The sequence below is a fragment of the Humulus lupulus genome, chromosome 3 (genome assembly GCF_963169125.1).
Source record: "Humulus lupulus chromosome 3, drHumLupu1.1, whole genome shotgun sequence".
Classification (NCBI taxonomy): Eukaryota; Viridiplantae; Streptophyta; class Magnoliopsida; order Rosales; family Cannabaceae; genus Humulus; species Humulus lupulus.
This window is the reverse complement of record NC_084795.1, coordinates 61,087,151-61,099,929: the sequence shown is the minus strand read 5'-3', so window position 1 is coordinate 61,099,929 and position 12,779 is coordinate 61,087,151.

The following is a 12,779-nucleotide window of genomic DNA, read 5'->3' as shown; positions in this document are numbered from 1 at the left end:
GTAATGTTGGGTGTTGAATTAGGGAGCTTAAGGGTGGTTTTGGCTGAGGTTTGGAGCTTTAAAATGGTGGGTTTTCTGGGTTCAAAAGGAAGGGCCGTGGCTCTGTTCTAGAGCGCTGCGGCCCTAGGTTGAAAATGAGCCAAGGAGGCTCGGCCAGGGGTGAGAGCCACGACGCCCATGCAAGGGCCGCGGCGCGTGTTTTTTCCAGGGTGACCCTTGGTTCTGTTTTGAGGCTAGGGCCACGACTAAGCTTCAAGGGCCGCAGCCCTTGGTTGTCTATTTGATCTTTTGGGGTTTTTAAGGACTTAGATCAAGCCTAGGAAGCTCGGGAACCATTCCACCACCATGTTGGGTGGGATTTGTTTTCCCGGAAGTTAGTTTTGTGACTGGAAATCCTAACTTGAGTTTTAATGAGACCCTATACTTTGGTTGTGACTAGGTGACAAAGGCTTAGGCTCAGGAATTGATCGTGCTTGAGGGGTGTTGCTCGTAATTCAAAACCGTGGAGATTAAAGGTAAGAAAACTACACCCGGTTGAATATTTGAACGGGACTAAGGTTTCCCTAATATATATGATTGAAAGAATGGTATTATGCCGTGTAAATTGTAAACCGATGGCCTAAGTGTGCCACGGTTAACTTGTGCAATTGGCACAGATCGGACACTGGTATCCGAGGACAGCTTATTATGCACTGAGCTCGGTTTAAGCGGGCCGGAGTCAGTGGGTTAAACAGAGGGTGCGGCCTAAGGCGTCGGCCCTAGTATTTGTGTAAATTGAATATTGTATTTGACTAGAGATGAGATTGTTGAATAATCTAAGTGTGGATGAGACTGTTTGTACCTTGGAGTATACTTATATGCTATGGATTGGATTATTGAACATGCTTACTAGAATATCTGTTTGAGATTGCTGTATATACTGTGTATGTTGTTTTCTTGCTGGGCCTCGGCTCACGGGTGCTGCGTGGTGCAGGTAAAGGCAAAGGCAGGATCGATCAGCCCTGATTGGAGAGCTCTGCATGATGAATGTACATGACAGGCCGCTCAGCCGCCACAGTTGAGGAGATTACAGGGACAAGAGGACCAGAACCTTGTATTTTGCCTTAGTATGGCTAATGTTTACTTTTAACCGTTGAGTTTTGCAAACTAGTTTTTAAACACTGATCTTTTGGGAATCCCTTCTGTAAACTGCTTGTAACTTGTAAAATGTATCTTTTGAGGCCGAAATGTCTTTTAACCCTAGAAAACTTAAACTAATGACACGTTTTAAAATTAATGACTTGACTAGCAAGTCTTGCACTTTATAAGTACACAGTGTAGCGGTCCTGGCTATCCAGGGTGTTACACTCGACATCAGGAAGATTCATAGAGAAAAAAAGATTCAAAGCACTGACGATCACTGATACAATCTCCTCATGGTTATTTAGCTCTGAATTCACCGGATCACAACAATAAACATGATATGCATATGGTGCCAAAATAAGCAACATCCAATGTTCACTGCATAAGAAAAACCAAAAAATTATAGCTCAAATGTTAAACAAAGAAATTATTGATATGGGTCGGAAAATTGACAACTTTTTAAACTTACCCATGGTTCCAAGGGACAATCATAACTTGTTCTTTTGATTTTACATCATTGCTACATCTGAACAGATTCTAAACACGATCGTCGAATGAACTCCCTTGAGTGGTGACGATATTAGGATTGACAAATAAAAACTTATTTTGGCGACCTTGTTGTACCACATGTCTGTAAATGAACCTAATACAAAAATATGAAAAATTGTTATATGAATGAATAAATCAAATTAGAAAATTAAATGAACAAACTTATTTGTCAGATATATACCTCATGTAGCTGATGACTACTGCTTGTCCAATCTTCTCCTTTTGATCAAACTGAAGTATGTCATCCTTAAATATATAACAGTGAGACATATCCTGATCAAAAACTTCAGACTCTATGCCTAGATTGACACACTCGCCATCATCCCAATGAGATATGATATTGTGTAATCATTCCAATGGAGTGTGGGCCAATTGTGTTGGAGGAGTTTGTTGTCGTCTTCTTTCTCGAGGTTGTTGTGTTGATGGAGCTCTTGGTCGTTGTGATTTGGTCCTACTTGTAGAGGGAGTCTGTATACAATAATATCAACAATTAAAAAAATTGCAAACAAATATAGAATTGTAAAGATAATTATAAAAAATTTGGCATCACCTAATGATATACATCTTCAGATATAATGACAAAATCTTTAGGCCACGCTATTGGCGTCCCAATGGCCTGAGCAACTATGTACATGTCCAAATCAGGATTTGCAAAAGTGAGAGGACAGGTTGGCTTAAGAACACTTGTAATCATAACTTGGAAGTTGTTCCCTGCCTCTCTTTCAATGAGTTTACCTGATGCAACAATGTTTGAAACCAAACCAATTGCTAATTGGCATGCTCGACCTTGTGTAAGAAACATATTATATACAAATAATCATGTTGAAGCAGTAAAGAAATTTATTTGGTTTCAGAATATTCAAGAAAGTTTAATTACCTCTTGCAAAAGCGGTTGTAGTGCAATAACATGGTGTTCTGCTTGAGGCACTACTGGGTCTGGAGTATAGTAGGACGCCTGCGCTGGTGGCATTGGTGGGTCGGGCACATAGTATGATGATGGCGCTGGTGGGACTCCAACGTTATTTCCTGACCCACTCTGTTGGGCCAATAATTTTCTCAAGAGCTCATCTTGTTGCTAAAGGCGCTCTTCTAGGCGTTGTGCTTGTTGACGATGCTCTTCTTCTTGTTTTCGAAATCTTTCTTCAAACTCCTTTCTAATGTCGTCATTCGAAGAAGAGGCTTTTGATTTATTTTTCGTTGAGGTAAGTGTTGGAGTATTCCGGTATACTGAGTGGGACACACCGTGTCCTCCAGCCTTAACACGTCCTCGAGGCTCAGGAGTGCCCAACACCCACGTCAGCACATCATCAGGGCCATCAGGTGCCCATTTACCCTCAGCTTGGAGTTGCCGGTAATGATCCTATGAAACAAAAGGATCAGAACTACTGGCTGAGAATGAGGGCGTTGCTCCCCCTCATCAGAACTACCACCAAAAGGATCAGCCTCCATCTGTGAAGCATAAATATCATTATTATAGCAATTTTGGAAACTCATAATCAAAAGATGAAACAAAATGATGAAACTAAAAATTTCACATATCATAAACATATGAAACCTATTAAATGGTACCTCAAGACCCATTCTCATCAACCCATAACCCTTCACCATTTTCACAGAAACAAATACAATCATCATCAACTTCGTCATTATCTTCTATTGCAGTGAATGTGAAAAGTTCTTCTTCGAGAGGTATATCATGTAAATCACCATCTTTAATGTTCCATTCTCTTGTTTGCGTTGGAAGAACAATTGAACATTGGTTGTCTGAAGGATCATTCACATAAAATACTTGTTTCGCTTGTGAAGCTAATATAAATCGATCAGATTTGTGCCCAATTCGTTTTAGATTAACTAATGTGAAACCAAAATCTTCATATATTATGCCGCTGTCACTTTTCACCCAATCACAAAAGAAAACAGGTACTCGAGTTGTGATATAATCTAACTCCCAAATTTCATTAACTACTCCATAAAAAGTCATATCACATTCAACTAGATTTTTATCTTTTGCACTAGAGACTTGCACAGTTTTAGCAACAAGGCTAACACCACTGTTTTGTGTGATTCTGTTGTTATCGCGCTCCCTAGTGTTAAATAGAGTACCGTTAATCATGTATGATGAAAACTTGATGACATTAACCGAAGGTCCTCGAGAAATCCATTTAGCAATGTCTGAAACCTTATTTGATGTGTTTTGTAATTCTGACACAACCTATCAAATCAACATACCAAAAACAACCAAAAATGTCATATTGTAATTAATTACTAATTAATGACAACTTTCAATAATCAACACAATTTACCTCTTGTTCTATCCAACTACTAAAAGTTCGATAATGTTCGTCTTGTAACCATTTTGAGTTCCTTGACTTGGATGGAAATTTGGTCTTTATCCAATTAAAATGTTCCCTTCAATTATACATATGTTGTTAAACAATTGAATATACAAAATTACACAACTTAAACTTAATGTATTATATGAATATAACTCACTCGATATAAGGTTGAATTTCACTTATATTCTGCAACACAAGACGATGCGCTTCATCTAGAAGATCTCGACTTACTGTGCATACAACGCTACCACGACGACTCTGAATCTCAACATTTTCAACATCATTTAACCCAATTTTCTATACACCAGTCATGTATTCAGAACAAAATTCAACTGCCTCTTCTGCAATATAACATTCGACGATGCATCCTTCCGGCCGACTTCTATTCCTAACATACCCCTTAAGAATCTTCGTATATCGCTCAAATGGATACATCCATCTTAAATAAACTGGACCACAATATCTTAGTTCTCTAACCAAGTGAACTGTCAAATGGATCATTATATCAAAAAATGCCGGCGGGAAATATTTCTCCAACTCACACAATACCTCAACAATTTCATCTCTTAACTTAGGTAACTTTAGCGGATCAATCACCTTACAACACAGTGACTTGAAAAACAAGCATAACCTTGTGATTACATCTCCAACTCTCCTAGGCAACACAGATCGAATGGCCACTGGTAGCAAATGTTGCATTAGAATATGACAATCGTGAGATTTCATGCCAGTCAGAATACAACTTTTCATGTCTACCAATGACCTTATATTTGAGGAATATACGTCTGGAACTTTTATATTAAACAAACATCTGAAAATTTCCATTCTTTCCTCTTTAGTAAGAGTTTAAGCTGCAGGAGGTAAATATGTTCGTCTCTTATCTGGTTTTGGAGTTAATTCATCCCTTCTACCCATTGCAACCAAGTCTTGTCTAGCCTTAATTCCATCCTTAGTTTTCTCAGGAATATTCAACAAAGTGGCAATCAAACTATCACATACATTTTTCTCTATGTGCATAACATCTAAATTATGGCGTATAAGTATGAAAGGCCAATATTCAAGTTCGAAGAAAAAAAAATTCTTTTTATAACAACCTTTTGGCTCCTCCACAACCTTGGCCTTGCGACTATGTTTCATCTTTGTAGGTGTACGAACTTTAGGCTTCACTAACTTGAACACAATTTTAGACATCTTCTCAAGTACTTGGATCCCATTCAATGGCTCAGGAGCCTCCTCAAACTCTTGTTTACCATTAAATGCCTTCTTCCAAGTCTGAAGTTTATGCGTATTAGGCAAGAACTTCCTATGTCCCATATAACATATTTTCCGAGAGTGTTTCAAGTATTCGGAACATGTTTTTTCTTCACAAATGGGGCAAGCCTTATATCCTTTCACACTAAACCCAGATAAATTTCCATAAGCAGGAAATTCATTAATTGTCCACAATAAGACCGCTCTAAGATTAAATTCTTCCTGCCTATACGCATCATAAACCTTAACCCCTTCATCCCACAAAGTTTTCAAGTCATCTATAAGAGGAGCTAGATAGACGTCAATATCATTACCAGGTTGTTTAGGTCCTGATATCAACAAGGTCAAAAGCGTAAACTTTCTCTTCATACACAACCATGGGGGTAGATTGTAAATAACAAGCATAACATGGCCAACAACTATACTTACTGCTAAGGGATGCGTGTGGATTAAACCCGTCAGTCGAAAGACCTAGATGAATATTACGAGATTCATTTCCAAAAGAAGGCCACTTCAAATCAACTCTCTTCCAAGCAAGGGTGTCAGCTGGATGTCTTAATTTACCATCCTTTATTCTTTCATTAGCATGCCACGACAAACTTTTTGCATGTTCGACATTTCTAAACAATCGGATGAAACGAGGAATTGGCGGAAGGTACCACAAAACTTTGGCAGGTACTCTTTCCTTGGCATCGTCACCATTTCTTTTCTTTTGCCATCGTGACTCACCACAAGTAGGACACGATTTTGCATCTGCAAAACTATTTCGATATAATATGCAATCATTAGGACATGCATGAATTTTTTCGTACTGCATGCCTAATGAGCATAACGTCTTCTTTGCCTCATAAAATGAAATTGGAATTTCATTATCTTCAGGCTAGAACTCCTTCAAAAAACTAAATAAATCAGTAATGCTTTTATCACTCCAGCCATGTTTAGCTTTTAGATTGTACAACCTAAGAAGCGCAGATAATTTTGTAAATCTTGTACAACCAGGGTAAATTGGTTTCTTGGCACATTAAGGAGTGTCTCAAACTTATTTGGGTCTACTCCTGATCCATAATGTGCGCATCAATCATTTCATCTAATGGATCCCAGTTCTCCTCCACTATATTCCTCCTCACTCCTTTTGGTCTACTTGGCAGAGTTGGAGCAATCAGAGCTATCTCCCCATGGTAATACCAAATTGTGTAACTCTTGTCCATCCCATTGAAATATAAGTGTTCTTTAATCATTTTAAGATCCATCTTTTTAACATTTCCACACTTAAGACATGGACAATAAGTAAAATTTGGGTCTTTCACATTTTCCGAACAAAACCTTAAGAACAAATCGACCCCGTTCCTATATTCCGCAGATAACCTATTCGCTAACATCCACGGTTTATCCGTATATTCTCCTATGTCTATGGAAAAGAAAAGAAACAACACTAAATAAGCACGTGATACAGTTGTATGTCTATATAAAACTAATTGTTTATTATCCTAGATAAAATCGGGCAGCATTTCCCCTATAATAGTGGTCTAACCATCTGCATGTGAATAACAAAACAAATAATTCAAACAACATACAATAAGTTTCTTCCTTATAGGATGTCTATATTAAACTAATTATTTATTATCCTAGATAAAATCGGGCAGCATTTCCTCTATAATAGTAACCTAACCATCTGCACGTGAATTGCAAAACAAACAATTCAAACAGCATACAATAAGTTTCTTCCTTATAGCTCCGCAGCACACAACCAAATTTCTCAGAACCTACTTCACTAAAACACACAAGTTCTCAACCTTCCGTTATCATCGCAGCACACAATTTTAATCTCAGAACCTACTTCACTATGAATGAATATTTAAGATATTCAAACTCCTCTAACATTTGTTTAATAATATTAAAAGTAGAAGTAAGAGAATATATATGTACCTCTTGCAATTAATAATCCAAAAGCTAGCAAAATTACTTCACTTAGTAATCAAATTTGCTATTAAATCCACAAACCAATAAAATTAAATTAATAAATAATAAATAAAATATCACCAAATATCTAGCAATATATAACGTATTATTGTAATTTTAGAAACTTAATTACCTCAAATGTGTGATTGATATAGGAATTTTGATGCAAAATACTCTCTAAAATCTCACCACCAAAATCACAACCTATGAAATTAAATTAATTAATATGTTAAACATTACTAAACAAATATCACTAAATATCTTATAATAATAAATGATTGGTAAACAAATAAAAAAAACTCCAATGCGCCACTAATTATAACCTAAACAAAAAATCAATAAAAAATTTCATAACCTAAAAACTTAATAATCAACAAAAACATAAAAAATTTCGTATATTTATATTTTAAAAATTATTTAATAAATTTATTTTAACATAACTATATATATAACAAAATAGTTAGAATTTACAAAAAAAATGTTTAAATATATATACAAAAATATATCTAAATTTCGAAATAAAAAATGATAAAAATTAAAAAAAATCATGAACATATATATTATAATGAAATCTATACAATGTGATAGGTTAAATTAAAAAAAAAACTAAAAAGACATAAATATATAAAAAAAAAACTTCCATGAAAAATTAATCCTACAATGTATATAAAATAATGCATAAAAATGAAAAATTAACACAAAATCATGTATATTACTCATCCTAATACTAAACATATGATTTTTTTTACCAAATAATTAACTAAAAAGCAAGAAAATTAAAAAAACTTACCTTTAAAACCCTAAAAACGCAGCCCCCTTCTCGTTTTTTTGCTCTCTGGTTCGAATGAGAGGAAGAAGAAGGCAATTGTGTGATTAAATTGGCAGGGGGACATCCAACGTCTCCCACTGGGAGATGTGGGACACGTTGCATGTCTCCCAGTGGGAGATGTTGGATGTACCCATGACCACTTCCCTAGCCTATTTCCAACGTCTTCCACCATTTTTAATGTCTTCCAATTGTACCCCCGTATACATCCAACGTCTCCCACTGGGAGACGTGCCATGTGTCCCACGTCTCCTAGTGGGAAACGTTGGATGTACCCATGACCACTTCCCGAGCCTATTTCCAACGTCTTCCATCATTTTTAATGTCTTCCAATTGTAGCCATTAATATAAACATTCAATGTCTTACACCATTAGACATTTAAAACCTCTGATAAGTTTTAATGTCTTACACCAATGGTGTAAGACATTGTAGGGAGTCATTGTATATCAAATTTGTTGTAGTGTCATTTGCCTAGCGGTTTGAAGGTGAACTATCTCCTTGTGAAATATGATCAATCTCTGAGTGATTCTTTCTAGAAATTCTATTGTATCCCTTGGCTCTCTAACCCTTTTCAATGCCTTAATGACTCTAATATCAAGATAGGTCAAAACTCCATCCATTTTGATTGAAAACATAATGATTAAAACATTAGTTATTAACATAAACATAATATCCATAACATAAACACGTACATTGGCGGTTAGATTCAGAGCTTTTGCGTGTGTATCAAGGAGAACTTCATACATATGAACCGTGGGCTCTGATACCAACTGTAATGCCCCGACTAAATCTAAGACCTCAGACCATTAAAACAACTAAGCATAACTACAATTTTCGAAAACATGCATAAAATAATAGAACTTTATTATAAAAATCCAAAATATAGGATCCCATTGTTATTACATAAAATCATAAGGAAAACCAAAATTCTTTATTTAATTGTTCAAATACCAAATGCGGAAAAATAAATACATAAATTAAAAAGACTCAAAAATATAAACTTCATCCTTGATCTTTCTAAGTAGTCCATTCGCTTAGTCCTCTCCCAATACACATGCCAAAACTGCCACGAATCCATCCTGCATTCCAAACTCATTTTTTGCACCATCTAAAGTAAAAGGGAATGATCCTAATGCCAAGCAAGAAAAATCTACTAAAATATATCATACATAATAAGACTACAAACATAAATCATAAAACATATGAAGTAAACACGTAAATCATAAAACATATGACTACAATAATAATGGTCATTAACTCATTACCGTAGTATGTGATAGAAATCATCTAGGTCCTCTTGCTACTATTCGAGGTAGGTTTAAACAAAATAGTATATGGTAAGCCATCTAGGTCCTCTTTCTACTAGTCAAGGTAGGTTAAATCATAACTATAATCTACGATAATGATAAAAATCTTGGAATTTATTTGCTATCTAAGCAACTATATTTCCCAAGTGACTACAACATAAAACATATATATACATATATACATAGCACATAAACATAACATAGCATATAAACATATCATAATACATATAATCTAACCTATTTTACTTACCAAAAACCGGGATATTGGAGACAAGAACGAGATGGAAAACTCCTAAAATCAAACAGTAAGATCCATAAGTTTTCTAAAGATATGGAGATGAAAAGAAGACCTAAACCATCAAGATTGTAACTTACCGAAAACCTTAAGTTTCAAGAAACTCAAATACCTAACTAAAAGCCATAATAACAAGTTAGGATCTGAAAGAAAATGAAAGAATAAAAAGAACTATAATGAACTATACCTGAGGATAAAAATACCTTGGATAGACTAGAACTTTGATCTACGCCTCAATACCTAAATGTCACTCTATCTTACTTCCCAAGTGTTTAGAAAAGCTTAGATGGAAAAGCTTTTATTCCCAAAACCCTAGTGTTTTCTCTGTAAAATAAACTTAGCAGGTTGGATGTAAAATAAACTTAGCAGGTTGGAGGCTCTGAAGAATGCTTGAATGATGAATGGAATGGTTGAGTGCAATGTCCTATTTATAGAGTTCAAGGAGTGAAACTAATACTTTAAAAAAATAATAATAAATGAATAATAATTTAATAAATTTGAATTTTCTGTTCAACAAATGCCGAGAACACGGTAAAAAACGTTCAGGAGCAATTCTAAGTTGTTGAGGGATATTTCTAATTCGGTTCCCACAAAGTTTCAAAAATTCCATAAAAGGCTGATATATTGCCCCTATAGGCGATATATCGCCTACCCCTATGTCCCGAGCCTTCGTGGTTTCGTTCGTGCGAAGTCGACGTGTTTTCTGCATCAACCTTAGGCGAGATATCGGCCCCTATGGCTACGATATATCGGGATATGCTGATATTTTAAACACATTTTTGCACACTTTCAGCACACTTGAAGTTTGTTTAAACAACTTTGACTGAATAAAACGTGGTCCTAACAGCTGCTGGAAGGTTCTAGACCTTCTAGATCTATCTTTTATTAATTTATTTATCTAAAATCTTTAATTTTTAATAAACATTCATGTGACAAGTGTCACGGTCTTAATTATTATATCTAAGCCTTAGGTTATAATAAATATCATTTCTAGGACCAACTATATTAATCAAAACTTATGTTAAAATTAATATTTCTAAACTATAGGTTAAACTTATAAAATCCATAACTATTTCTACAAGTTTCCAACTAAATCCCGACTTGACCAATAATCACGAAAACTAAAATTCTACAAGCTACTACTACTACTACTATCTAGCTAAGTAAAATTCTGAGACGCTACATACTCGTGTAGTGTGAAATTATTATAACTGGTTACAAATTCAAATAATTCTAGAGAAATATATTCAAATATCAGTTACAAAAATATCTAGGGATATTTCACAATATCTCGTTAAACCTGGATCCTCGAGTGAAAATGTCTTGTATATCATGCAGGGTTTGTCTTCGAGTAGCTTCAATGGATAGCACCTACTTGCTCCTTCTCGGACAAGATACTTGGACCAAGCAGAAAATGACTCCTTGTTTTGATATGGCTCCTTTGAGCAACTATCTTATTTCGATAAGCTTTTATCGTTTATTGCCACGTGTCATCTTCAAACGCCATGTCACTGAGTCCAAAATTGGGTTAAACACTTACGAAATCAGTTTGTGAATGTGATTTCCTCTTTATTTGGGTAAGATTGCTGGTTATTGAGCATATGTCACTAGTTCGAAATGTAAGAATTAAACAAAGAATATTCTCTTTTTCTCCTACTCATTTACATGAATGATACAATTCCTTAGGACCATCATCTCTCTCATAATCCGCTGCCAATTAATTTACCACGCGCACAATCCCAAAGTATGATCAGGCATAAACATGAAAATGCATATGATGATTCTTATATTAGAAGAGTTAAAAGTCGAATTGTGCATCAGTTTAGATTATTGCATCTCCCAACTATTCTCTAACTAAATGGTAAACTAGAAAAATATATAACAAGTTTTTTAAGTGCAAAAAACTAAAAAGAGGTGTGTAATAATATAAGATGGTTATATATATTAGAGAAACAATTTATTTTATAACTAATATTTCCAGAATATCATAACAAAGACTGTAACAGATCCAAAATCAAATATATAGTGAGGAAAAAAAAAGCTAGCTATGGAAAATGAAAAAAAATATATAATAATTAAAATATGTAAATATTTTAAAAACTTTATTATAATTTTATGCCAAATTGCCTATTATTTGGGATTTGGTTATTAATCACCTATTTTTGTTCTATTTGTTGGTTAGGTATCCTTTAGTATTGAAACACTGATAGTAGTTGTTTTAGTTTTTGGCTAATATATGAGTTTTGTAACAATCTGATACAGTTATGTAAAGTATGTTTACTGTTACAGGTAGACTTTTACTGTTGTGATTTTTGTAAATTTTGTTTATTGAATTGATAATTTAATGTTTTGATTAGTTTTACTGCTTAGTAATGTATTCATGTTTGTTTACTCATTTTAATGTTATATTTTGTTGTTTTATGATATTGTAAAGATTCTTTACTGATTTATTATATCTGTTTTTTTTTTATAATTTGCAGTGATTTTTCACTACAACAAAATAGATGTTTTATGACTTTAATTGAGAGACATTGGAAGTCTACAATGTCTCCCACTTAGTGAGACGTTGTTGCTAGGATCATTGTAGGTATATATCCCACGTCTCCCGTTGGGAGACATGCCTCACTTCCCACGTCTCCCACTGGGAGAGGTGGAAAGTCAAACGTTGACTTTCCACCTCTCCCATTGGGAGACGTGGGAAGTCACTCACCTCTCCCAATGGGAGACGTGGGAAGTCCCTAGGAGACATCCCACGTCTCCCATTGGGAGAGGTGAGTGACTTCCCACGTCTCCCAATGGGAGAGGTGGAAAGTCAAATGTTGACTTTCCACCTCTCCCATTGGGAGACATTGAAAGTCTCCCACCTCTCCTAATGGGAGACATTGAAAGTCTCCCACATTTAAAAAAAATAAATTAAATAAATTTATAATTAATATTATTAATTTAAATTGAATAATTAATATTAATTAATTTAATAATTAATTAAATTTAAATAATATTAATTTAAATTTAAATTATTTTAATCTAAATTTAAATTAATTTAATAATCAATTAAATTGGAAGAAAAAAATATATTTGTTAGATATATACAAGAAATACAATATTTGTTAGAAATATTCAAAATGAACAAATA